A 24,000-nucleotide genomic window follows, 5' to 3' on the forward strand; every position below is an offset into this window, starting at 1 on the left:
TCAGCAGTGGGCATGCCTCATTTGAATACCCATGTTGCACTGCAAGCAGCTGTGCTCCTCTTCCCTTTGCTGTTAACATGATACAAGCTAAAAAAAAAAAAAAAAAAGATATTTTTTTCTTTTTTTACATATTTAGTGGGGTCATTAATATTTATGGCAGATTCTCCAAGTTAAAGCTTAATGTAGGGTTGCTCACCATACGTGTGAAAGGCAGGTTCCACACCTTGCCTGCTGTCAGATGGATGGACTTTATATTCTGGTTTCTCTTCAGATCGAATAAATCTTTCGCCTTTTACTAAAGATTTCCGTGGAGAGGAACGAACACGAGTTTCACTCAATTTTTTCAGGCCCAGTTTACACTGGCTGTGCTAAACTTGTACAAAAGTAGAAGAAACTTCTTAAACAGAGATCCAAGAGGTTCTAAGCACCAAGCTGTTGCGAAAAAAAGAAAAAGTTTTGGTTCCCTATTTATGATGTCAGCATCTTTGACTGCGGGCAAAGCATGCCTCAGGCTCTGGCATTCTTGACAGCTGCAGGGCTCTGCCGAGAGACCAAGCATGCATTTAGGGGCGTGTCAGCAGTGGGCATGCCTCATTTGAATACCCATGTTGCACTGCAAGCAGCTGTGCTCCTCTTCCCTTTGCTGTTAATATGATACAAGCTTAAAAAAAAAACAGATATTTTTTCTTTTTTTACATATTTAGTGGGGTCATTAATATTTATGGCAGATTCTCCAAGTTAAAGCTTAATGTAGGGTTGCTCACCATACGTGTAAAAGGCAGGTTCCGCACCTTGCCTGCTGTCAGATGGATGGATTTTATACTCTGGTTTCTCTTCAGATCGAATAAATCTTTCGCCTTTTACTAAAGATTTCCGTGGAGAGGAACAACCATGCGTTTCACTCAATTTTTTCAGGCCCAGTTTACACTGGCTGTGCTAAACTTGTACAAAAGTAGAAGAAACGTCTTAAACAGAGATCCAAGAGGTTCTAAGCACCAAGCTGTTGCGAAAAAAAGAAAAAGTTTTGGTTCCCTATTTATGATGTCAGCATCTTTGACTGCGGGCAAAGCATGCCTCAGGCTCTGGCATTCTTGACAGCTGCGGGGCTCTGCCGAGAGACCAAGCATGCATTTAGGGGCGTGTCAGCAGTGGGCATGCCTCATTTGAATACCCATGTTGCACTGCAAGCAGCTGTGCTCCTCTTCCCTTTGCTGTTAATATGATACAAGCGTAAAAAAACACCAGATATTTTGTCTTTTTTTACATATTTAGTGGGGTCATTAATATTTATGGCAGATTCTCCAAGTTACAGTTTAATGTAGGGTTGCTCACCATACGTGTAAAAGGCAGGTTCCGCACCTTGCCTGCTGTCAGATGGATGGACTTTATACTCTGGTTTCTCTTCAGATCGAATAAATCTTTCGCCTTTTACTAAAGATTTCCGTGGAGAGGAACGAACACGAGTTCCACTCAATTTTTTCAGGCCCAGTTTACACTGGCTGTGCTAAACTTGTACAAAAGTAGAAGAAAATTCTTAAACAGAGATCCAAGAGGTTCTAAGCACCAAGCTGTTGCGAAAAAAAGAAAAAGTTTTGGTTCCCTATTTATGATGTCAGCATCTTTGACTGCGGGCAAAGCATGCCTCAGGCTCTGGCATTCTTGACAGCTGCAGGGCTCTGCCGAGAGACCAAGCATGCATTTACGGGCGTGTCAGCAGTGGGCATGCCTCATTTGAATACCCATGTTGCACTGCAAGCAGCTGTGCTCCTCTTCCCTTTGCTGTTAATATGATACAAGCTTAAAAAAAAACAGATATTTTTTCTTTTTTTACATATTTAGTGGGGTCATTAATATTTATGGCAGATTCTCCAAGTTACAGCTTAATGTAGGGTTGCTCACCATACGTGTAAAAGGCAGGTTCCGCACCTTGCCTGCTGTCAGATGGATGGATTTTATACTCTGGTTTCTCTTCAGATCGACTAAATCTTTCGCCTTTTACTAAAGATTTCCGTGGAGAGGAACGACCATGAGTTTCACTCAATTTTTTCAGGCCCAGTTTACACTGGCTGTGCTAAACTTGTACAAAAGTAGAAGAAAATTCTTAAACAGAGATCCAAGAGGTTCTAAGCACCAAGCTGTTGCGAAAAAAAGAAAAAGTTTTGGCTCCCTATTTATGATGTCAGCATCTTTGACTGCGGGCAAAGCATGCCTCAGGCTCTGGCATTCTTGACAGCTGCAGGGCTCTGCCGAGAGACCAAGCATGCATTTAGGGGTGTGTCAGCAGTGGGCATGCCTCATTTGAATACCCATGTTGCACTGCAAGCAGCTGTGCTCCTCTTCCCTTTGCTGTTAATATGATACAAGCGTAAAAAAAAAAAAAAAACAGATATTTTTTTCTTTTTTTACATATTTAGTGGGGTCATTAATATTTATGGCAGATTCTCCAAGTTACAGCTTAATGTAGGGTTGCTCACCATACGTGTAAAAGGCAGGTTCCGCACCTTGCCTGCTGTCAGATGGATGGATTTTATACTCTGGTTTCTCTTCAGATCGAATAAATCTTTCGCCTTTTACTAAAGATTTCCGTGGAGAGGAACAACCATGTGTTTCACTCAATTTTTTCAGGCCCAGTTTACACTGGCTGTGCTAAACTTGTACAAAAGTAGAAGAAACTTCTTAAACAGAGATCCAAGAGGTTCTAAGCACCAAGCTGTTGCGAAAAAAAGAAAAAGTTTTGGATCCCTATTTATGATGTCAGCATCTTTGACTACGGGCAAAGCATGCCTCAGGCTCTGGCATTCTTGACAGCTGCAGGGCTCTGCCGAGAGACCAAGCATGCATTTAGGGGCGTGTCAGCAGTGGGCATGCCTCATTTGAATACCCATGTTGCACTGCAAGCAGCTGTGCTCCTCTTCCCTTTGCTGTTAATATGATACAAGCTTAAAAAAAAACCCAGATATTTTTTCTTTTTTTACATATTTAGTGGGGTCATTAATATTTATGGCAGATTCTCCAAGTTACAGCTTAATGTAGGGTTGCTCACCATACGTGTAAAAGGCAGGTTCCGCACCTTGCCTGCTGTCAGATGGATGGATTTTATACTCTGGTTTCTCTTCAGATCGAAAAAATCTTTTGCCTTTTACTAAAGATTTCCGTGGAGAGGAACGACCATGAGTTTCACTCAATTTTTTCAGGCCCAGTTTACACTGGCTGTGCTAAACTTGTACAAAAGTAGAAGAAACTTCTTAAACAGAGATCCAAGAGGTTCTAAACACCAAGCTGTTTCGAAAAAAAGAAAAAGTTTTGGATCCCTATTTATGATGTCAGCATCTTTGACTGCGGGCAAAGCATGCCTCAGGCTCTGGCATTCTTGACAGCTGCAGGGCTCTGCCGAGAGACCAAGCATGCATTTAGGGGCGTGTCAGCAGTGGGCATGCCTCATTTGAATACCCATGTTGCACTGCAAGCAGCTGTGCTCCTCTTCCCTTTGCTGTTAATATGATACAAGCTTAAAAAAACACCAGATATTTTGTCTTTTTTTACATATTTAGTGGGGTCGTTAATATTTATGGCAGATTCTCCAAGTTACAGCTTAATGTAGGGTTGCTCACCATACGTGTAAAAGGCAGGTTCCGCACCTTGCCTGCTGTCAGATGGATGGACTTTATACTCTGGTTTCTCTTCAGATCGAATAAATCTTTCGCCTTTTACTAAAGATTTCCGTGGAGAGGAACGACCACGAGTTTCAATCAATTTTTTCAGGCCCAGTTTACACTGGCTGTGCTAAACTTGTACAAAATTAGAAGAAACTTCTTAAACAGAGATCCAAGAGGTTCTAAGCACCAAGCTGTTGCGAAAAAAAGAAAAAGTTTTGGATCCCTATTTATGATGTCAGCATCTTTGACTGCGGGCAAAGCATGCCTCAGGCTCTGGCATTCTTGACAGCTGCAGGGCTCTGCCGAGAGACCAAGCATGCATTTAGGGGCGTGTCAGCAGTGGGCATGCCTCATTTGAATACCCATGTTGCACTGCAAGCAGCTGTGCTCCTCTTCCCTTTGCTGTTAATATGATACAAGCTTAAAAAAAAACAGAGATTTTTTCTTTTTTTACATATTTAGTGGGGTCATTAATATTTATGGCAGATTCTCCAAGTTACAGCTTAATGTAGGGTTGCTCACCATACGTGTAAAAGGCAGGTTCCGCACCTTGCCTGCTGTCAGATGGATGGATTTTATACTCTGGTTTCTCTTCAGATCGAATAAATCTTTCGCCTTTTACTAAAGATTTCCGTGGAGAGGAACGACCACGAGTTTCACTCAATTTTTTCAGGCCCAGTTTACACTGGCTGTGCTAAACTTGTACAAAAGTAGAAGAAACGTCTTAAACAGAGATCCAAGAGGTTCTAAGCACCAAGCTGTTGCGAAAAAAAGAAAAAGTTTTGGTTCCCTATTTATGATGTCAGCATCTTTGACTGCGGGCAAAGCATGCCTCAGGCTCTGGCATTCTTGACAGCTGCGGGGCTCTGCCGAGAGACCAAGCATGCATTTAGGGGCGTGTCAGCAGTGGGCATGCCTCATTTGAATACCCATGTTGCACTGCAAGCAGCTGTGCTCCTCTTCCCTTTGCTGTTAACATGATACAAGCTAAAAAAAAAAAAAGATATTTTTTTCTTTTTTTACATATTTAGTGGGGTCATTAATATTTATGGCAGATTCTCCAAGTTAAAGCTTAATGTAGGGTTGCTCACCATACGTGTGAAAGGCAGGTTCCACACCTTGCCTGCTGTCAGATGGATGGACTTTATACTCTGGTTTCTCTTCAGATCGAATAAATCTTTCGCCTTTTACTAAAGATTTCCGTGGAGAGGAACGAACACGAGTTTCACTCAATTTTTTCAGGCCCAGTTTACACTGGCTGTGCTAAACTTGTACAAAAGTAGAAGAAACTTCTTAAACAGAGATCCAAGAGGTTCTAAGCACCAAGCTGTTGCGAAAAAAAGAAAAAGTTTTGGTTCCCTATTTATGATGTCAGCATCTTTGACTGCGGGCAAAGCATGCCTCAGGCTCTGGCATTCTTGACAGCTGCAGGGCTCTGCCGAGAGACCAAGCATGCATTTAGGGGCGTGTCAGCAGTGGGCATGCCTCATTTGAATACCCATGTTGCACTGCAAGCAGCTGTGCTCCTCTTCCCTTTGCTGTTAATATGATACAAGCTTAAAAAAAAAAACAGATATTTTTTCTTTTTTTACATATTTAGTGGGGTCATTAATATTTATGGCAGATTCTCCAAGTTACAGCTTAATGTAGGGTTGCTCACCATACGTGTAAAAGGCAGGTTCCGCACCTTGCCTGCTGTCAGATGGATGGATTTTATACTCTGGTTTATCTTCAGATCGAATAAATCTTTCGCCTTTTACTAAAGATTTCCGTGGAGAGGAATGACCATGAGTTTCACTCAATTTTTTTCTGGCCCAGTTTACACTGGCTGTGCTAAACATGTACAAAAGTAGAAGAAACTTCTTAAACAGAGATCCAAGAGGTTCTAAGCACCAAGCTGTTGCGAAAAAAAGAAAAAGTTTTGGCTCCCTATTTATGATGTCAGCATCTTTGACTGCGGGCAAAGCATGCCTCAGGCTCTGGCATTCTTGACAGCTGCAGGGCTCTGCCGAGAGACCAAGCATGCATTTAGGGGCGTGTCAGCAGTGGGCATGCCTCATTTGAATACCCATGTTGCACTGCAAGCAGCTGTGCTCCTCTTCCCTTTGCTGTTAACATGATACAAGCTATAAAAAAAAAAAAAATGATATTTTTTTCTTTTTTTACATATTTAGTGGGGTCATTAATATTTATGGCAGATTCTCCAAGTTAAAGCTTAATGTAGGGTTGCTCACCATACGTGTGAAAGGCAGGTTCCACACCTTGCCTGCTGTCAGATGGATGGAATTTATACAATGGTTTCTCTTCAGATCGAATAAATCTTTCGCCTTTTACTAAAGATTTCCGTGGAGAGGAACGACCACGAGTTTCACTCAATTTTTTCAGGCCCAGTTTACACTGGCTGTGCTAAACTTGTACAAAAGTAGAAGAAACTTCTTAAACAGAGATCCAAGAGGTTCTAAACACCAAGCTGTTGCGAAAAAAAGAAAAGGTTTTGGATCCCTATTTATGATGTCAGCATCTTTGACTGCGGGCAAAGCATGCCTCAGGCTCTGGCATTCTTGACAGCTGCAGGGCTCTGCCGAGAGACCAAGCATGCATTTAGGGGCGTGTCAGCAGTGGGCATGCCTCATTTGAATACCCATGTTGCACTGCAAGCAGCTGTGCTCCTCTTCCCTTTGCTGTTAATATGATACAAGCTTAAAAAAACACCAGATATTTTGTCTTTTTTTACATATTTAGTGGGGTCGTTAATATTTATGGCAGATTCTCCAAGTTACAGCTTAATGTAGGGTTGCTCACCATACGTGTAAAAGGCAGGTTCCGCACCTTGCCTGCTGTCAGATGGATGGACTTTATACTCTGGTTTCTCTTCAGATCGAATAAATCTTTCGCCTTTTACTAAAGATTTCCGTGGAGAGGAACGACCACGAGTTTCAATCAATTTTTTCAGGCCCAGTTTACACTGGCTGTGCTAAACTTGTACAAAAGTAGAAGAAACTTCTTAAACAGAGATCCAAGAGGTTCTAAGCACCAAGCTGTTGCGAAAAAAAGAAAAAGTTTTGGATCCCTATTTATGATGTCAGCATCTTTGACTGCGGGCAAAGCATGCCTCAGGCTCTGGCATTCTTGACAGCTGCAGGGCTCTGCCGAGAGACCAAGCATGCATTTAGGGGCGTGTCAGCAGTGGGCATGCCTCATTTGAATACCCATGTTGCACTGCAAGCAGCTGTGCTCCTCTTCCCTTTGCTGTTAATATGATACAAGCTTAAAAAAAAACAGAGATTTTTTCTTTTTTTACATATTTAGTGGGGTCATTAATATTTATGGCAGATTCTCCAAGTTACAGTTTAATGTAGGGTTGCTCACCATACATGTAAAAGGCAGGTTCCGCACCTTGCCTGCTGTCAGATGGATGGACTTTATACTCTGGTTTCTCTTCAGATCGAATAAATCTTTCGCCTTTTACTAAAGATTTCCGTGGAGAGGAACGACCATGAGTTTCACTCAATTTTTTCAGGCCCAGTTTACACTGGCTGTGCTAAACTTGTACAAAAGTAGAAGAAACTTCTTAAACAGAGATCCAAGAGGTTCTAAGCACCAAGCTGTTGCGAAAAAAAGAAAAAGTTTTGGCTCCCTATTTATGATGTCAGCATCTTTGACTGCGGGCAAAGCATGCCTCAGGCTCTGGCATTCTTGACAGCTGCAGGGCTCTGCCGAGAGACCAAGCATGCATTTAGGGGCGTGTCCGCAGTGGGCATGCCTCATTTGAATACCCATGTTGCACTGCAAGCAGCTGTGCTCCTCTTCCCTTTGCTGTTAATATGATACAAGCTTAAAAAAAAAAACAGATATTTTTTCTTTTTTTACATATTTAGTGGGGTCATTAATATTTATGGCAGATTCTCCAAGTTAAAGCTTAATGTAGGGTTGCTCACCATACGTGTGAAAGGCAGGTTCCACACCTTGCCTGCTGTCAGATGGATGGAATTTATACTCTGGTTTCTCTTCAGATCGAATAAATCTTTCGCCTTTTACTAAAGATTTCCGTGGAGAGGAACGACCACGAGTTTCACTCAATTTTTTTCAGGCCCAGTTTACACTGGCTGTGCTAAACTTGTACAAAAGTAGAAGAAACGTCTTAAACAGAGATCCAAGAGGTTCTAAGCACCAAGCTGTTGCGAAAAAAAGAAAAAGTTTTGGTTCCCTATTTATGATGTCAGCATCTTTGACTGCGGGCAAAGCATGCCTCAGGCTCTGGCATTCTTGGCAGCTGCAGGGCTCTGCCGAGAGACCAAGCATGCATTTAGGGGCGTGTCAGCAGTGGGCATGCCTCATTTGAATACCCATGTTGCACTGCAAGCAGCTGTGCTCCTCTTCCCTTTGCTGTTAATATGATACAAGCTTAAAAAAAAAAAACAGATATTTTTTCTTTTTTTACATATTTAGTGGGGTCATTAATATTTATGGCAGATTCTCCAAGTTACAGCTTAATGTAGGGTTGCTCACCATACGTGTAAAAGGCAGGTTCCGCACCTTGCCTGCTGTCAGATGGATGGATTTTATACTCTGGTTTCTCTTCAGATCGAATAAATCTTTCGCCTTTTACTAAAGATTTCCGTGGAGAGGAACGACCATGAGTTTCACTCAGTTTTTTCAGGCCCAGTTTACACTGGCTGTGCTAAACTTGTACAAAAGTAGAAGAAACTTCTTAAACAGAGATCCAAGAGGTTCTAAGCACCAAGCTGTTGCGAAAAAAAGAAAAAGTTTTGGCTCCCTATTTATGATGTCAGCATCTTTGACTGCGGGCAAAGCATGCCTCAGGCTCTGGCATTCTTGACAGCTGCAGGGCTCTGCCGAGAGACCAAGCATGCATTTAGGGGCGTGTCAGCAGTGGGCATGCCTCATTTGAATACCCATGTTGCACTGCAAGCAGCTGTGCTCCTCTTCCCTTTGCTGTTAACATGATACAAGCTAAAAAAAAATATATATATATTTTTTTCTTTTTTTACATATTTAGTGGGGTCATTAATATTTATGGCAGATTCTCCAAGTTAAAGCTTAATGTAGGGTTGCTCACCATACGTGTGAAAGGCAGGTTCCACACCTTGCCTGCTGTCAGATGGATGGATTTTATACTCTGGTTTCTCTTCAGATCGAATAAATCTTTCGCCTTTTACTAAAGATTTCCGTGGAGAGGAACGACCATGAGTTTCACTCAATTTTTTCAGGCCCAGTTTACACTGGCTGTGCTAAACTTGTACAAAAGTAGAAGAAACTTCTTAAACAGAGATCCAAGAGGTTCTAAGCACCAAGCTGTTGCGAAAAAAAGAAAAAGTTTTGGTTCCCTATTTATGATGTCAGCATCTTTGACTGCGGGCAAAGCATGCCTCAGGCTCTGGCATTCTTGACAGCTGCAGGGCTCTGCCGAGAGACCAAGCATGCATTTAGGGGTGTGTCAGCAGTGGGCATGCCTCATTTGAATACCCATGTTGCACTGCAAGCAGCTGTGCTCCTCTTCCCTTTGCTGTTAATATGATACAAGCTTAAAAAACACACCAGATATTTTGTCTTTTTTTACATATTTAGTGGGGTCATGAATATTTATGGCAGATTCTCCAAGTTACAGTTTAATGTAGGGTTGCTCACCATACGTGTAAAAGGCAGGTTCCGCACCTTGCCTGCTGTCAGATGGATGGACTTTATACTCTGGTTTCTCGTAGATTGAATAAATCTTTCGCCTTTTACTAAAGATTTCTGTGGAGAGGAACGACCATGAGTTTCACTCAATTTTTTCAGGCCCAGTTTACACTGGCTGTGCTAAACTTGTACAAAAGTAGAAGAAACGTCTTAAACAGAGATCCAAGAGGTTCTAAGCACCAAGCTGTTGCGAAAAAAAGAAAGCTTTGGTTCCCTATTTATGATGTCAGCATCTTTGACTGCGGGCAAAGCATGCCTCAGGCTCTGGCATTCTTGACAGCTGCAGGGCTCTGCAGAGAGACCAAGCATGCATTTAGGGGCGTGTCAGCAGTGGGCATGCCTCATTTGAATACCCATGTTGCACTGCAAGCAGCTGTGCTCCTCTTCCCTTTGCTGTTAATATGATACAAGCTTAAAAAAACACCAGATATTTTGTCTTTTTTTACATATTTAGTGGGGTCATTAATATTTATGGCAGATTCTCCAAGTTACAGCTTAATGTAGGGTTGCTCACCATACGTGTAAAAGGCAGGTTCCGCACCTTGCCTGCTGTCAGATGGATGGACTTTATACTCTGGTTTCTCTTCAGATCGAATAAGTCTTTCGCCTTTTACTAAAGATTTCCGTGGAGAGGAACGACCACGAGTTTCACTCAATTTTTTCAGGCACAGTTTACACTGGCTGTGCTAAACTTGTACAAAAGTAGAAGAAACGTCTTAAACAGAGATCCAAGAGGTTCTAAGCACCAAGCTGTTGCGAAAAAAAGAAAAAGTTTTGGTTCCCTATTTATGATGTCAGCATCTTTGACTGCGGGCAAAGCATGCCTCAGGCTCTGGCATTCTTGACAGCTGCAGGGCTCTGCCGAGAGACCAAGCATGCATTTAGGGGCGTGTCAGCAGTGGGCATGCCTCATTTGAATACCCATGTTGCACTGCAAGCAGCTGTGCTCCTCTTCCCTTTGCTGTTAATATGATACAAGCTTAAAAAACACCAGATATTTTGTCTTTTTTTACATATTTAGTGGGGTCATTAATATTTATGGCAGATTCTCCAAGTTACAGCTTAATGTAGGATTGCTCACCATACGTGTAAAAGGCAGGTTCCGCACCTTGCCTGCTGTCAGATGGATGGACTTTATACTCTGGTTTCTCTTCAGATCGAATAAATCTTTCGCCTTTTACTAAAGATTTCCGTGGAGAGGAACGACCATGAGTTTCACTCAGTTTTTTCAGGCCCAGTTTACACTGGCTGTGCTAAACTTGTACAAAAGTAGAAGAAACTTCTTAAACAGAGATCCAAGAGGTTCTAAGCACCAAGCTGTTGCGAAAAAAAGAAAAAGTTTTGGCTCCCTATTTATGATGTCAGCATCTTTGACTGCGGGCAAAGCATGCCTCAGGCTCTGGCATTCTTGACAGCTGCAGGGCTCTGCCGAGAGACCAAGCATGCATTTAGGGGCGTGTCAGCAGTGGGCATGCCTCATTTGAATACCCATGTTGCACTGCAAGCAGCTGTGCTCCTCTTCCCTTTGCTGTTAACATGATACAAGCTAAAAAAAAATATATATATATTTTTTTCTTTTTTTACATATTTAGTGGGGTCATTAATATTTATGGCAGATTCTCCAAGTTAAAGCTTAATGTAGGGTTGCTCACCATACGTGTGAAAGGCAGGTTCCACACCTTGCCTGCTGTCAGATGGATGGATTTTATACTCTGGTTTCTCTTCAGATCGAATAAATCTTTCGCCTTTTACTAAAGATTTCCGTGGAGAGGAACGACCATGAGTTTCACTCAATTTTTTCAGGCCCAGTTTACACTGGCTGTGCTAAACTTGTACAAAAGTAGAAGAAACTTCTTAAACAGAGATCCAAGAGGTTCTAAGCACCAAGCTGTTGCGAAAAAAAGAAAAAGTTTTGGTTCCCTATTTATGATGTCAGCATCTTTGACTGCGGGCAAAGCATGCCTCAGGCTCTGGCATTCTTGACAGCTGCAGGGCTCTGCCGAGAGACCAAGCATGCATTTAGGGGTGTGTCAGCAGTGGGCATGCCTCATTTGAATACCCATGTTGCACTGCAAGCAGCTGTGCTCCTCTTCCCTTTGCTGTTAATATGATACAAGCTTAAAAAACACACCAGATATTTTGTCTTTTTTTACATATTTAGTGGGGTCATGAATATTTATGGCAGATTCTCCAAGTTACAGTTTAATGTAGGGTTGCTCACCATACGTGTAAAAGGCAGGTTCCGCACCTTGCCTGCTGTCAGATGGATGGACTTTATACTCTGGTTTCTCGTAGATTGAATAAATCTTTCGCCTTTTACTAAAGATTTCTGTGGAGAGGAACGACCATGAGTTTCACTCAATTTTTTCAGGCCCAGTTTACACTGGCTGTGCTAAACTTGTACAAAAGTAGAAGAAACGTCTTAAACAGAGATCCAAGAGGTTCTAAGCACCAAGCTGTTGCGAAAAAAAGAAAGCTTTGGTTCCCTATTTATGATGTCAGCATCTTTGACTGCGGGCAAAGCATGCCTCAGGCTCTGGCATTCTTGACAGCTGCAGGGCTCTGCAGAGAGACCAAGCATGCATTTAGGGGCGTGTCAGCAGTGGGCATGCCTCATTTGAATACCCATGTTGCACTGCAAGCAGCTGTGCTCCTCTTCCCTTTGCTGTTAATATGATACAAGCTTAAAAAAACACCAGATATTTTGTCTTTTTTTACATATTTAGTGGGGTCATTAATATTTATGGCAGATTCTCCAAGTTACAGCTTAATGTAGGGTTGCTCACCATACGTGTAAAAGGCAGGTTCCGCACCTTGCCTGCTGTCAGATGGATGGACTTTATACTCTGGTTTCTCTTCAGATCGAATAAGTCTTTCGCCTTTTACTAAAGATTTCCGTGGAGAGGAACGACCACGAGTTTCACTCAATTTTTTCAGGCACAGTTTACACTGGCTGTGCTAAACTTGTACAAAAGTAGAAGAAACGTCTTAAACAGAGATCCAAGAGGTTCTAAGCACCAAGCTGTTGCGAAAAAAAGAAAAAGTTTTGGTTCCCTATTTATGATGTCAGCATCTTTGACTGCGGGCAAAGCATGCCTCAGGCTCTGGCATTCTTGACAGCTGCAGGGCTCTGCCGAGAGACCAAGCATGCATTTAGGGGCGTGTCAGCAGTGGGCATGCCTCATTTGAATACCCATGTTGCACTGCAAGCAGCTGTGCTCCTCTTCCCTTTGCTGTTAATATGATACAAGCTTAAAAAACACCAGATATTTTGTCTTTTTTTACATATTTAGTGGGGTCATTAATATTTATGGCAGATTCTCCAAGTTACAGCTTAATGTAGGATTGCTCACCATACGTGTAAAAGGCAGGTTCCGCACCTTGCCTGCTGTCAGATGGATGGACTTTATACTCTGGTTTCTCTTCAGATCGAATAAATCTTTCGCCTTTTACTAAAGATTTCCGTGGAGAGGAACGACCATGAGTTTCACTCAGTTTTTTCAGGCCCAGTTTAAACTGGCTGTGCTAAACTTGTACAAAAGTAGAAGAAACTTCTTAAACAGAGATCCAAGAGGTTCTAAGCACCAAGCTGTTGCGAAAAAAAGAAAAAGTTTTGGCTCCCTATTTATGATGTCAGCATCTTTGACTGCGGGCAAAGCATGCCTCAGGCTCTGGCATTCTTGACAGCTGCAGGGCTCTGCCGAGAGACCAAGCATGCATTTAGGGGCGTGTCAGCAGTGGGCATGCCTCATTTGAATACCCATGTTGCACTGCAAGCAGCTGTGCTCCTCTTCCCTTTGCTGTTAACATGATACAAGCTAAAAAAAAATATATATATATTTTTTTCTTTTTTTACATATTTAGTGGGGTCATTAATATTTATGGCAGATTCTCCAAGTTAAAGCTTAATGTAGGGTTGCTCACCATACGTGTAAAAGGCAGGTTCCGCACCTTGCCTGCTGTCAGATGGATGGATTCTATACTCTGGTTTCTCTTCAGATTGAATAAATCTTTCGCCTTTTACTAAAGATTTCCGTGGAGAGGAACGACCATGAGTTTCACTCAATTTTTTCAGGCTCAGTTTACACTGGCTGTGCTAAACTTGTACAAAAGTAGAAGAAACTTCTTAAACAGAGATCCAAGAGGTTCTAAGCACCAAGCTGTTGCGAAAAAAAGAAAAGGTTTTGGTTCCCTATTTATGACAAATGCACCGTCGTTATTCGGCAGGTGCTACTTTTAGTTTTACCTTAAATAAAACACTGACACCAAATTTATCTGTTGGATTATAACGTCCACAGCTTTATTAATTATTAAATATATAAATAAATAAATTAACAATTTAGGGTCATTGTCCAGCTAACATTATATTACTATCCCCCCGCACAATACCCCTGACAATGACCCTATCTTTTGAACAATAATTAACATTCACTTAACATATAACTAGTAACACACGGCCTACCAGAGAGGCCCCAAAACCATACTGTTAACTGTAGGGGTGTACCCAGACACCCCTACCCCCTAGGTTCGAAGCCACCGAAGAGCTTGAACCTACCAACACTCTAATCCATCTGGCCTACTCCAGCCTAGGCCTTGGCCTGTCCATTCCCAATTCCAGCTAACTCCTGGCTTTAACACGCCCTGTTCCCGCCGCTGTGACCAAACGGGATCAAACCTCAACTATAGGGAGGGAGGGAGGGACAAGTGACAGGTCAGTGCAATTCAGATTAACTGGCTCCTCACTTAAGATGGCCGCCTATTTACACTATCTGACTCCTCCCCTACTTAGCCCCACCCTAAACCATCCCATAATTTTCCACCTGCCCACTTCCTGGCCTTGTCAAGGCCCACTCCCCTGTTTCACTGTTCCATGGGCTTCATGACATATGCACCGTCGTTATTCGGCAGGTGCTACTTTTAGTTTTACCTTAAATAAAACACTGACACCAAATTTATCTGTTGGATTATAACGTCCACAGCTTTATTAATTATTAAATATATAAATAAATAAATTAACAATTTAGGGTCATTGTCCAGCTAACATTATATTACTATCCCCCCGCACAATACCCCTGACAATGACCCTATCTTTTGAACAATAATTAACATTCACTTAACATATAACTAGTAACACACGGCCTACCAGAGAGGCCCCAAAACCATACTGTTAACTGTAGGGGTGTACCCAGACACCCCTACCCCCTAGGTTCGAAGCCACCGAAGAGCTTGAACCTACCAACACTCTAATCCATCTGGCCTACTCCAGCCTAGGCCTTGGCCTGTCCATTCCCAATTCCAGCTAACTCCTGGCTTTAACACGCCCTGTTCCGCCATAGCACATGACTTGATCCCTTAATGACATGTGCGCCCCCCACCACCCTGAAACAGGGCCAAGCTAATCCCTTCCTGAAAGCCTAGGTTGAGCAAGTCACAACCCACGTCCGACAAGTGTACCCCGTCTCTCCTAAAATAACCCGGCAACATGTCTTCCAGTTCCCTATGCCGAACTACAATGCCCCCCACTCGCCGCACAAAGCTCGCCATTGCCCTGTTAACCTTGCCCCTGCATCGAGCCACTGCAGCTGGATCCCTGGCGTGCCGCCACGTGAAACGGGGGACCATTTCCGACCACACCACCACCACGCCAGGGACCAGGTCCAACAGCCGATCAACGTCTCTCTTCATCCGTCTAACCAACTCCCTTTGCGGAATCAGACCCAAATCATTCCCACCCCCGTGTATTAAAACTATGTCTGGTGAGGACCCTCCGGTCAACCTGCTAAACAACGTGCTACTAAGGCTTTGCCAGCTAAACCCCCTAAAGCCGAACCATGAAATTGACACTTCTCCTGGAAGAAAACCGAGCTGTGCTCCACTTCTCCGAACAGCAGCCCTCTTCTGAGCCCAATAGATATACGAGTGCCCCCAGATCCACACCTTCCATCCTGCAAAGAAAAACACGTTAATACCAAACAGATGGATTCCACTTCCATCACAGCATAACACTGCCCCTCTCACACCAGCCTATCCGGTCTAACGTATGATCGAAAACGCAAGGATTCCCACCTCCCAATGCGTTTAATCCTCTCATCCCCCAGTCCCAACCGTGCGGCCTCGGTCGCCGCCCCAATTCTAAAGGAGTGAGTCCCAAATTGCCCAGGCTCCAGGCCCAGCTTACTTACTCCCATCCGAAACACCCTCGTAAACTGGAAACGCGACAGGGCCGAGCAGTCTTGGTGCACAAGGAAGCAACCATCACCCCCCGGGCGCAATGCCCGGTACTCCGACCCCGTTTCCACTGGGCACACCCCAGAACCAGGCAACCCGAACAGCACAATTGTGCAACCTTTACCAAAAATGTCCGTCTTCGAGCGGCGCAACTGAATTTGCACCCTGTCCCTACGAACCTCCACATCTGCGAGCTGAAGACCCCCAAGACCCATCTTGTTTGCGCTGGCCAACTCCCCGATCCGAAATGCACCGAAAAAAGCCCACACAAATGCCACCGTGAACAACGTTACCTCGAACGTGGAGCTGCAAATTCCCGGTAGAACCCCCACCAGCTCCCGCAACAAATCAAAGGACACTGGCCTACGCGTGTCCACAGTTTTCTTCCCCCTCTTGAATCCCTTCACTGCTTGACGGACCAGGAAGTGTTTTGTATCATCAACCCAGCCATTGAATTTAAACAGGAAAGCCAAGGCAGATAGGTGTCTGTCCACCATGGCAGGCGACGCCTGAGCCGCAAACAATCGACAGAGCAACCTTAAAAGTGCATCCAAGCGTTGCCCCTCCGTAGGGGCGCTACCCACCTGAGCCACCGTCTCGTCCCATAGCTTCCAAACCTTTATGTAAGACGACCAAGTGCTCGGCGCCAGTGACCTCCTCACACAGTCTCCAAGCAGGCCATCCCGAGTTGCCACATCACACCCGGGCACTCCTGCCCTTGGGCCTGCGCGTCCGGTGCTGCCTCCCGAAAGCGTTCCCACTGAAAACGAGACAGTGAGTCAGCCACCACATTCTGGAGCCCCGGGATGTGCCTAGCCCTGAACACTATGTTGAATGACATACAACCAAGCACCAGTTTTCGCAGCAAGCGTACTACCGGGGGCGACGAGGCGGTCAAGCTATTAATCGCTTGCACTACCGCCATGTTATTGGAGTAGAATACCACCTTTTTGTTAGCCAACTCCGTACCCCAGAGAACCACTGCGACAACGATGGGAAACAACTCCAAGAATGCTAAGTTCTTAATCAGAGGACTCACCTTCCACGGTTCCGGCCACGCCTCCGCGCACCACTTACCCGCCAAGTAGGCCCCAAAACCAATGCTGCCGGAAGCGTCTGTAAACAACTTCATCGCGGCCGACGACACCGTCGGTTCCCGAAAGAACACTTTCCCGTTAAAGTTGCCCAAAAACTGTTCCCAAACCCCCAAATCGTCTTTCATCTCGGCTGACACCCGAATGTAGTGAGACGGCCGCCGCACTCCACTGGTTGCTTGTGCCAACCTCCGACAAAATATCCTCCCCATGGGGATCACCCTGCACGCAAAATTGAGGCTCCCCACGAGGGATTGGAGCCCCTGCAAGGTCACTTTCCTCGCCCCCTTGACTATTGCCACTAGCTGTCGCAGATGCCGCAGCTTGTCACTAGGCAACCTGCATTCCCCGAGCTCCGAATCAATTTCGAGTCCCAAGAAGCTAAGGCACGTGGTGGGGCCCACCGTCTTGTCCCCAGCCAACGGCACCCCGAAGGTATGAGCCACCCGCTGGAACACCCTCAGTACCTGAGCGCACCGCTCAGAGTCCCGTGGGCCGACACACAGAAAATCATCCAAGTAGTGCACTACGGCACCCCCCGCCGATTCCATGCGCACCACCCATTCCAAGAAGGTACTAAACCTCTCGAAGTAGGCACAAGAGATGGAACAACCCATAGGCAGACACAAGTCCACGAAGATTTCACCCTCAAAGTGACACCCCAACAGGTGGTGACAGTCCGGGTGTATGGGCAGCAGCCGGAAAGTCGCCTCCACGTCCACCTTGGCCATCAGCGCCCCGCGCCCTGCTCTCCTAACCAGCTCGACGGCTTTGTCGAATGACGTGTAGGAGACCGAGCATAGGTCGGCGTCGATGTCATCATTCACCGAAGACCCCTTTGGGTGCGATAAATGATGAATCAAACGGACCTTTCCCTCTTCCTTCTTAGGGACCACCCCCAATGGTGACAACCTCAGATTCGCCAAGGGCGGGGCCTTAAATGGCCCCGCCATCCTCCCCAATTGGACTTCCTTGGCTAATTTCTCCCGCACCACCCCCGGGTGTTCCCTGACCGACCTGAGGTTCTCACAAGGTGCACCCGGCCCCGTGGCTTTGAAGGGAATTTTAAAACCCCCGGCAAAGCCCGCCCTAAGGAATTCTGCTACTGCTTGATCAGCGTATTGCCTTAGCCAAGGCAACATCGCGCCTACTTTCACTGGTGACACCCCCAGCGGGAGGTTACTCCGTGACCTGTAAGGAGAAGACATCCTGGGTAGTCTGCCCGAGTAGCTCCCTACCCGCCCTTCCTCCCCACGCTCTTCTCCGACTGCCCTGGATCCTCTCCTCAGCTCCCTCCGACCTCCCTTGCTGTGTCCTCCCCGCCGCTGCTCCCTGAAGCTCCTCTCCGAAGATCCCGATGCACTGCGCCTCCTGCTCCGCCTCCCTTCCTCTGACCTGGATCTCCTTCTCCTCTCCCTGGCGCTGAACCTTGACTCGCTGCGGCCTAGCCGTGAATGGCTCCTGTCCCTGCTCTCCTGTCTTCCTGACCAGCTCCTGTCACTGCTGCACCTGGCGCTGCTGCTGCGCCGCTCGCCGCCCTGGCCCCTTACTGCCGCTTCCCTGTCACTTGGCCGTACCTGGGGGCAGCCGGATGGGCCCCCCCGCTCTATACTGCCACCCCTTGCTTCCCTGTGGCGCGTCGAACCCACCGGCTCTCCCACAGCCGCTGCGCCTGGCCTCTCTCCGGCCGCCCTGTCTGACTCCGCCAGGACCCCCTGGGATAGGCCGCCTGTCGCCTTCCTAGCTCCCGAAAACCTTTGAGCTGCCCGACCCGCTCCGCTGCTTTCTCCTCCCATTCCACTGTGCTCAGTTCAGATCCTCCCTCCGGCCGCCCCTTCGGATCCCCTGCTGACCTGGTCTCCCCGCAATGCCTGGCGGACCGCTTGTACTATGGGAACCCGTTTTACGTTCCCCTTTTGCCCCTCAGTGATACCGCTGGAGGTTGACTCACCGGGACGCTCCGTCTGTTGCCCACTGGCCACGTGGGTGATGCCATCCGCAGCCGCATGGTCCGCTGGCGTTGCAGCACTCCCACTTCCTGCTGTCCCGCCGGCCGCCATTACGCGGGGCGCCTTTGGACCTCGTGGCCTCCGCTTCGCGCCCGCTGTCGCCTGCCCGGCGGGTCCGCCCGATGGCGCCCGCCGCACTCCGTCCTCCGCCGCTGTGCTCGGTCCGGCAACTGACCCGCCGACCGCCGAAGGGCTCCTCCGCCGCCGGGCCGCAGGGGCCTCCTCTGGGCTCAACCTCTGCGGCGGCCTGGTCCTCCGCGCTGACCTCCTCTCCGGTCCCTCCGCGTGGGTGGCAGCAGCCCCGATCTGTTCATGCAGCCATGCCATTCCTCTGTCACGAACCGCCGCCCGAACTCCGTCCAGAATCTCCTCCAGTGACACAATTACCTGCAGAGGGAGAAAAAAGAAAAGAACTCCGCCGACCAGCCACAAGTGACAGGTCAGTGCAATTCAGATTAACTGGCTCCTCACTTAAGATGGCCGCCTATTTACACTACCTGACTCCTCCCCTACTTAGCCCCACCCTAAACCATCCCATAATTTTCCACCTGCCCACTTCCTGGCCTTGTCAAGGCCCACTCCCCTGTTTCACTGTTCCATGGGCTTCATGCCTCAGGCTCTGGCATTCTTGACAGCTGCAGGGCTCTGCCGAGAGACCAAGCATGCATTTAGGGGCGTGTCAGCAGTGGGCATGCCTCATTTGAATACCCATGTTGCACTGCAAGCAGCTGTGCTCCTCTTCCCTTTGCTGTTAATATGATACAAGCTTAAAAAAAAAAACAGAGATTTTTTCTTTTTTTACATATTTAGTGGGGTCATTAATATTTATGGCAGATTCTCCAAGTTACAGTTTAATGTAGGGTTGCTCACCATACGTGTAAAAGGCAGGTTCCGCACCTTGCCTGCTGTCAGATGGATGGACTTTATACTCTGGTTTCTTTTCAGATCGAACAAATCTTTCGCCTTTTACTAAAGATTTCCGTGGAGAGGAACGATCATGAGTTTCACTCAATTTTTTTCAGGCCCAGTTTACACTGGCTGTGCTAAACTTGTACAAAAGTAGAAGAAACGTCTTAAACAGAGATCCAAGAGGTTCTAAGCACCAAGCTGTTGCGAAAAAAAGAAAAAGTTTTGGTTCCCTATTTATGATGTCAGCATCTTTGACTGCAGGCAAAGCATGCCTCAGGCTCTGGCATTCTTGACAGCTGCAGGGCTCTGCCGAGAGACCAAGCATGCATTTAGGGGCGTGTCAGCAGTGGGCATGCCTCAATTGAATACCCATGTTGCACTGCAAGCAGCTGTGCTCCTCTTCCCTTTGCTGTTAATATGATACAAGCTTAAAAAAACACCAGATATTTTGTCTTTTTTTACATATTTAGTGGGGTCATTAATATTTATGGCAGATTCTCCAAGTTACAGCTTAATGTAGGGTTGCTCACCATACGTGTAAAAGGCAGGTTTCGCACCTTGCCTGCTGTCAGATGGATGGACTTTAAACTCTGGTTTCTCTTCAGATCGAATAAATCTTTCGCCTTTTACTAAAGATTTCCGTGGAGAGGAAAGACCACGAGTTTCACTCAATTTTTTCAGGCCCAGTTTACACTGGCTGTGCTAAACTTGTACAAAAGTAGAAGAAACTTCTTAAACAGAGATCCAAGAGGTTCTAAGCACCAAGCTGTTGCGAAAAAAAGAAAAAGTTTTGGTTCCCTATTTATGATGTCAGCATCTTTGACTGCGGGCAAAGCATGCCTCAGGCTCTGGCATTCTTGACAGCTGCAGGGCTCTGCCATAGACCAAGCATGCATTTAGGGGCGTGTCAGCAGTGGGCATGCCTCATTTGAATACCCATGTTGCACTGCAAGCAGCTGTGCTCCTCTTCCCTTTGCTGTTAATATGATACAAGCTTAAAAAAACACCAGATATTTTGTCTTTTTTTACATATTTAGAGGGGTCATTAATATTTATGGCAGATTCTCCAAGTTACAGTTTAATGTAGGGTTGCTCACCATACGTGTAAAAGGCAGGTTCCGCACCTTGCCTGCTGTCAGATGGATGGACTTTATACTTTGGTTTCTCTTCAGATCGAATAAATCTTTCGCCTTTTACTAAAGATTTCCGTGGAGAGGAATGACCACGAGTTTCACTCAATTTTTTCAGGCCCAGTTTACACTGGCTGTGCTGAACTTGTATAAAAGTAGAAGAAACTTCTTAAAAACAGAGATCCAAGAGGTTCTAAGCACCAAGCTGTTGCGAAAAAAAGAAAAAGTTTTGGATCCCTATTTATGATGTCAGCATCTTTGACTGCGGGCAAAGCATGCCTCAGGTTCTGGCATTCTTGACAGCTGCCGGGCTCTGCCGAGAGACCAAGCATGAATTTAGGGGCGTGTCAGCAGTGGGCATGCCTCATTTGAATACCCATGTTGCACTGCAAGCAGCTGTGCTCCTCTTCCCTTTGCTGTTAATATGATACAAGCTAAAAAATATATATATATATTTTTTTTCTTTTTTTACATATTTAGTGGGGTCATTAATATTTATGGCAGATTCTCCAAGTTACAGTTTAATGTAGGGTTGCTCACCATACGTGTAAAAGGCAGGTTCCGCACCTTGCCTGCTGTCAGATGGATGGACTTTATACTCTGGTTTCTCTTCAGATCGAATAAATCTTTCGCCTTTTACTAAAGATTTCCGTGGAGAGGAACGACCATGAGTTTCACTCAATTTTTTCAGGCCCAGTTTACACTGGCTGTGCTAAACTTGTACAAAAGTAGAAGAAACTTCTTAAACAGAGATCCAAGAGGTTCTAAGCACCAAGCTGTTGCGAAAAAAAGAAAAAGTTTTGGTTCCCTATTTATGATGTCAGCATCTTTGACTGCGGGCAAAGCATGCCTCAGGCTCTGGCATTCTTGACAGCTGCAGGGCTCTGCAGAGAGACCAAGCATGCATTTAGGGGCGTGTCAGCAGTGGGCATGCCTCATTTGAATACCCATGTTGCACTGCAAGCAGCTGTGCTCCTCTTCCCTTTGCTGTTAATATGATACAAGCTTAAAAAAACACCAGATATTTTGTCTTTTTTTTACATATTTAGTGGGGTCATTAATATTTATGGCAGATTCTCCAAGTTACAGCTTAATGTAGGGTTGCTCACCATACGTGTAAAAGGCAGGTTCCGCACCTTGCCTGCTGTCAGATGGATGGACTTTATACTCTGGTTTCTCTTCAGATCGAATAAATCTTTCGCCTTTTACTAAAGATTTCCGTGGAGAGGAACGACCACCAGTTTCACTCAATTTTTTCAGGCCCAGTTTACACTGGCTGTGCTAAACTTGTACAAAAGTAGAAGAAACTTCTTAAACAGAGATCCAAGTGGTTCTAAGCACCAAGCTGTTGCGAAAAAAAGAAAAAGTTTTGGTTCCCTATTTATGATGTCAGCATCTTTGACTGCAGGCAAAGCATGACATATGCACCGTCGTTATTCGGCAGGTGCTACTTTTAGTTTTACCTTAAATAAAACACTGACACCAAATTTATCTGTTGGATTATAACGTCCGCAGCTTTATTAATTATTAAATATATAAATAAATAAATTAACAATTTAGGGTCATTGTCCAGCTAACATTATATTACTATCCCCCCGCACAATACCCCTGACAATGACCCTATCTTTTGAACAATAATTAACATTCACTTAACATATAACTAGTAACACACGGCCTACCAGAGAGGCCCCAAAACCATACTGTTAACTGTAGGGGTGTACCCAGACACCCCTACCCCCTAGGTTCGAAGCCACCGAAGAGCTTGAACCTACCAACACTCTAATCCATCTGGCCTACTCCAGCCTAGGCCTTGGCCTGTCCATTCCCAATTCCAGCTAACTCCTGGCTTTAACACGCCCTGTTCCCGCCGCTGTGACCAAACGGGATCAAACCTCAACTATAGGGAGGGAGGGAGGGACAAGTGACAGGTCAGTGCAATTCAGATTAACTGGCTCCTCACTTAAGATGGCCGCCTATTTACACTACCTGACTCCTCCCCTACTTAGCCCCACCCTAAACCATCCCATAATTTTCCACCTGCCCACTTCCTGGCCTTGTCAAGGCCCACTCCCCTGTTTCACTGTTCCATGGGCTTCATGACATATGCACCGTCGTTATTCGGCAGGTGCTACTTTTAGTTTTACCTTAAATAAAACACTGACACCAAATTTATCTGTTGGATTATAACGTCCACAGCTTTATTAATTATTAAATATATAAATAAATAAATTAACAATTTAGGGTCATTGTCCAGCTAACATTATATTACTATCCCCCCGCACAATACCCCTGACAATGACCCTATCTTTTGAACAATAATTAACATTCACTTAACATATAACTAGTAACACACGGCCTACCAGAGAGGCCCCAAAACCATACTGTTAACTGTAGGGGTGTACCCAGACACCCCTACCCCCTAGGTTCGAAGCCACCGAAGAGCTTGAACCTACCAACACTCTAATCCATCTGGCCTACTCCAGCCTAGGCCTTGGCCTGTCCATTCCCAATTCCAGCTAACTCCTGGCTTTAACACGCCCTGTTCCGCCATAGCACATGACTTGATCCCTTAAGGACATGTGCGCCCCCCACCACCCTGAAACAGGGCCAAGCTAATCCCTTCCTGAAAGCCTAGGTTGAGCAAGTCACAACCCACGTCCGACAAGTGTACCCCGTCTCTCCTAAAATAACCCGGCAACATGTCTTCCAGTTCCCTATGCCGAACTACAATGCCCCCCACTCGCCGCACAAAGCTCGCCATTGCCCTGTTAACCTTGCCCCTGCATCGAGCCACTGCAGCTGGATCCCTGGCGTGCCGCCACGTGAAACGGGGGACCATTTCCGACCACACCACCACCACGCCAGGGACCAGGTCCAACAGCCGATCAACGTCTCTCTTCATCCGTCTAACCAACTCCCTTTGCGGAATCAGACCCAAATCATTCCCACCCCTGTGTATTAAAACTATGTCTGGTGAGGACCCTCCGGTCAACCTGCTAAACAACGTGCTACTAAGGCTTTGCCAGCTAAACCCCCTAAAGCCGAACCATGAAATTGACACTTCTCCTGGAAGAAAACCGAGCTGTGCTCCACTTCTCCGAACAGCAGCCCTCTTCTGAGCCCAATAGATATACGAGTGCCCCCAGATCCACACCTTCCATCCTGCAAAGAAAAACACGTTAATACCAAACAGATGGATTCCACTTCCATCACAGCATAACACTGCCCCTCTCACACCAGCCTATCCGGTCTAACGTATGATCGAAAACGCAAG

General features: G+C 45.8%; 29 non-coding genes across 29 annotated transcripts; all 29 read left to right on the top strand.

Moving 5' to 3' along the window:
• The first annotated feature begins 251 nt into the window (after window positions 1–251).
• On the top strand, window positions 252–365 carry LOC134569640 (U5 spliceosomal RNA). Its single transcript, XR_010084312.1, has one exon. It is a non-coding gene; the product is annotated as a U5 spliceosomal RNA (small nuclear RNA).
• A 454-nt stretch (window positions 366–819) lies between these two features.
• Window positions 820–933, top strand: LOC134569453 (U5 spliceosomal RNA). The gene has a single exon (XR_010084130.1). It is a non-coding gene; the product is annotated as a U5 spliceosomal RNA (small nuclear RNA).
• Window positions 934–1,387: 454 nt separating this feature from the next.
• Window positions 1,388–1,501, top strand: LOC134569441 (U5 spliceosomal RNA). The gene has a single exon (XR_010084118.1). It is a non-coding gene; the product is annotated as a U5 spliceosomal RNA (small nuclear RNA).
• A 453-nt stretch (window positions 1,502–1,954) lies between these two features.
• On the top strand, window positions 1,955–2,068 carry LOC134569605 (U5 spliceosomal RNA). The gene has a single exon (XR_010084279.1). It is a non-coding gene; the product is annotated as a U5 spliceosomal RNA (small nuclear RNA).
• A 461-nt stretch (window positions 2,069–2,529) lies between these two features.
• On the top strand, window positions 2,530–2,643 carry LOC134569436 (U5 spliceosomal RNA). Its single transcript, XR_010084113.1, has one exon. It is a non-coding gene; the product is annotated as a U5 spliceosomal RNA (small nuclear RNA).
• Window positions 2,644–3,098: 455 nt separating this feature from the next.
• LOC134570517 (U5 spliceosomal RNA) lies at window positions 3,099–3,212 on the top strand. Its single transcript, XR_010085142.1, has one exon. It is a non-coding gene; the product is annotated as a U5 spliceosomal RNA (small nuclear RNA).
• A 454-nt stretch (window positions 3,213–3,666) lies between these two features.
• On the top strand, window positions 3,667–3,780 carry LOC134570188 (U5 spliceosomal RNA). The gene has a single exon (XR_010084832.1). It is a non-coding gene; the product is annotated as a U5 spliceosomal RNA (small nuclear RNA).
• Window positions 3,781–4,233: 453 nt separating this feature from the next.
• On the top strand, window positions 4,234–4,347 carry LOC134570262 (U5 spliceosomal RNA). Its single transcript, XR_010084902.1, has one exon. It is a non-coding gene; the product is annotated as a U5 spliceosomal RNA (small nuclear RNA).
• Window positions 4,348–4,802: 455 nt separating this feature from the next.
• LOC134570434 (U5 spliceosomal RNA) lies at window positions 4,803–4,916 on the top strand. Its single transcript, XR_010085063.1, has one exon. It is a non-coding gene; the product is annotated as a U5 spliceosomal RNA (small nuclear RNA).
• A 455-nt stretch (window positions 4,917–5,371) lies between these two features.
• On the top strand, window positions 5,372–5,487 carry LOC134569869 (U5 spliceosomal RNA). Its single transcript, XR_010084533.1, has one exon. It is a non-coding gene; the product is annotated as a U5 spliceosomal RNA (small nuclear RNA).
• A 458-nt stretch (window positions 5,488–5,945) lies between these two features.
• LOC134569929 (U5 spliceosomal RNA) lies at window positions 5,946–6,059 on the top strand. Its single transcript, XR_010084591.1, has one exon. It is a non-coding gene; the product is annotated as a U5 spliceosomal RNA (small nuclear RNA).
• Window positions 6,060–6,513: 454 nt separating this feature from the next.
• On the top strand, window positions 6,514–6,627 carry LOC134570189 (U5 spliceosomal RNA). The gene has a single exon (XR_010084833.1). It is a non-coding gene; the product is annotated as a U5 spliceosomal RNA (small nuclear RNA).
• A 453-nt stretch (window positions 6,628–7,080) lies between these two features.
• Window positions 7,081–7,194, top strand: LOC134570096 (U5 spliceosomal RNA). The gene has a single exon (XR_010084746.1). It is a non-coding gene; the product is annotated as a U5 spliceosomal RNA (small nuclear RNA).
• A 455-nt stretch (window positions 7,195–7,649) lies between these two features.
• On the top strand, window positions 7,650–7,765 carry LOC134570508 (U5 spliceosomal RNA). The gene has a single exon (XR_010085133.1). It is a non-coding gene; the product is annotated as a U5 spliceosomal RNA (small nuclear RNA).
• Window positions 7,766–8,220: 455 nt separating this feature from the next.
• LOC134569533 (U5 spliceosomal RNA) lies at window positions 8,221–8,334 on the top strand. The gene has a single exon (XR_010084208.1). It is a non-coding gene; the product is annotated as a U5 spliceosomal RNA (small nuclear RNA).
• A 457-nt stretch (window positions 8,335–8,791) lies between these two features.
• On the top strand, window positions 8,792–8,905 carry LOC134570097 (U5 spliceosomal RNA). The gene has a single exon (XR_010084747.1). It is a non-coding gene; the product is annotated as a U5 spliceosomal RNA (small nuclear RNA).
• Window positions 8,906–9,360: 455 nt separating this feature from the next.
• LOC134569971 (U5 spliceosomal RNA) lies at window positions 9,361–9,473 on the top strand. The gene has a single exon (XR_010084629.1). It is a non-coding gene; the product is annotated as a U5 spliceosomal RNA (small nuclear RNA).
• A 452-nt stretch (window positions 9,474–9,925) lies between these two features.
• Window positions 9,926–10,044, top strand: LOC134569507 (U5 spliceosomal RNA). The gene has a single exon (XR_010084182.1). It is a non-coding gene; the product is annotated as a U5 spliceosomal RNA (small nuclear RNA).
• A 448-nt stretch (window positions 10,045–10,492) lies between these two features.
• LOC134569534 (U5 spliceosomal RNA) lies at window positions 10,493–10,606 on the top strand. Its single transcript, XR_010084209.1, has one exon. It is a non-coding gene; the product is annotated as a U5 spliceosomal RNA (small nuclear RNA).
• Window positions 10,607–11,063: 457 nt separating this feature from the next.
• On the top strand, window positions 11,064–11,177 carry LOC134570098 (U5 spliceosomal RNA). The gene has a single exon (XR_010084748.1). It is a non-coding gene; the product is annotated as a U5 spliceosomal RNA (small nuclear RNA).
• Window positions 11,178–11,632: 455 nt separating this feature from the next.
• LOC134569972 (U5 spliceosomal RNA) lies at window positions 11,633–11,745 on the top strand. Its single transcript, XR_010084630.1, has one exon. It is a non-coding gene; the product is annotated as a U5 spliceosomal RNA (small nuclear RNA).
• Window positions 11,746–12,197: 452 nt separating this feature from the next.
• LOC134569508 (U5 spliceosomal RNA) lies at window positions 12,198–12,316 on the top strand. Its single transcript, XR_010084183.1, has one exon. It is a non-coding gene; the product is annotated as a U5 spliceosomal RNA (small nuclear RNA).
• A 448-nt stretch (window positions 12,317–12,764) lies between these two features.
• Window positions 12,765–12,878, top strand: LOC134569512 (U5 spliceosomal RNA). Its single transcript, XR_010084187.1, has one exon. It is a non-coding gene; the product is annotated as a U5 spliceosomal RNA (small nuclear RNA).
• Window positions 12,879–13,335: 457 nt separating this feature from the next.
• LOC134569611 (U5 spliceosomal RNA) lies at window positions 13,336–13,453 on the top strand. Its single transcript, XR_010084285.1, has one exon. It is a non-coding gene; the product is annotated as a U5 spliceosomal RNA (small nuclear RNA).
• A 6,159-nt stretch (window positions 13,454–19,612) lies between these two features.
• On the top strand, window positions 19,613–19,728 carry LOC134569416 (U5 spliceosomal RNA). Its single transcript, XR_010084093.1, has one exon. It is a non-coding gene; the product is annotated as a U5 spliceosomal RNA (small nuclear RNA).
• Window positions 19,729–20,181: 453 nt separating this feature from the next.
• Window positions 20,182–20,295, top strand: LOC134569741 (U5 spliceosomal RNA). The gene has a single exon (XR_010084408.1). It is a non-coding gene; the product is annotated as a U5 spliceosomal RNA (small nuclear RNA).
• A 453-nt stretch (window positions 20,296–20,748) lies between these two features.
• LOC134569726 (U5 spliceosomal RNA) lies at window positions 20,749–20,862 on the top strand. The gene has a single exon (XR_010084394.1). It is a non-coding gene; the product is annotated as a U5 spliceosomal RNA (small nuclear RNA).
• A 459-nt stretch (window positions 20,863–21,321) lies between these two features.
• Window positions 21,322–21,435, top strand: LOC134570099 (U5 spliceosomal RNA). The gene has a single exon (XR_010084749.1). It is a non-coding gene; the product is annotated as a U5 spliceosomal RNA (small nuclear RNA).
• A 455-nt stretch (window positions 21,436–21,890) lies between these two features.
• Window positions 21,891–22,004, top strand: LOC134569836 (U5 spliceosomal RNA). The gene has a single exon (XR_010084502.1). It is a non-coding gene; the product is annotated as a U5 spliceosomal RNA (small nuclear RNA).
• The last annotated feature ends 1,996 nt before the right edge of the window (window positions 22,005–24,000 follow it).

The sequence above is a fragment of the Pelobates fuscus genome, chromosome 7, assembly GCF_036172605.1.
Source record: "Pelobates fuscus isolate aPelFus1 chromosome 7, aPelFus1.pri, whole genome shotgun sequence".
NCBI classification, from domain to species: Eukaryota; Metazoa; Chordata; class Amphibia; order Anura; family Pelobatidae; genus Pelobates; species Pelobates fuscus.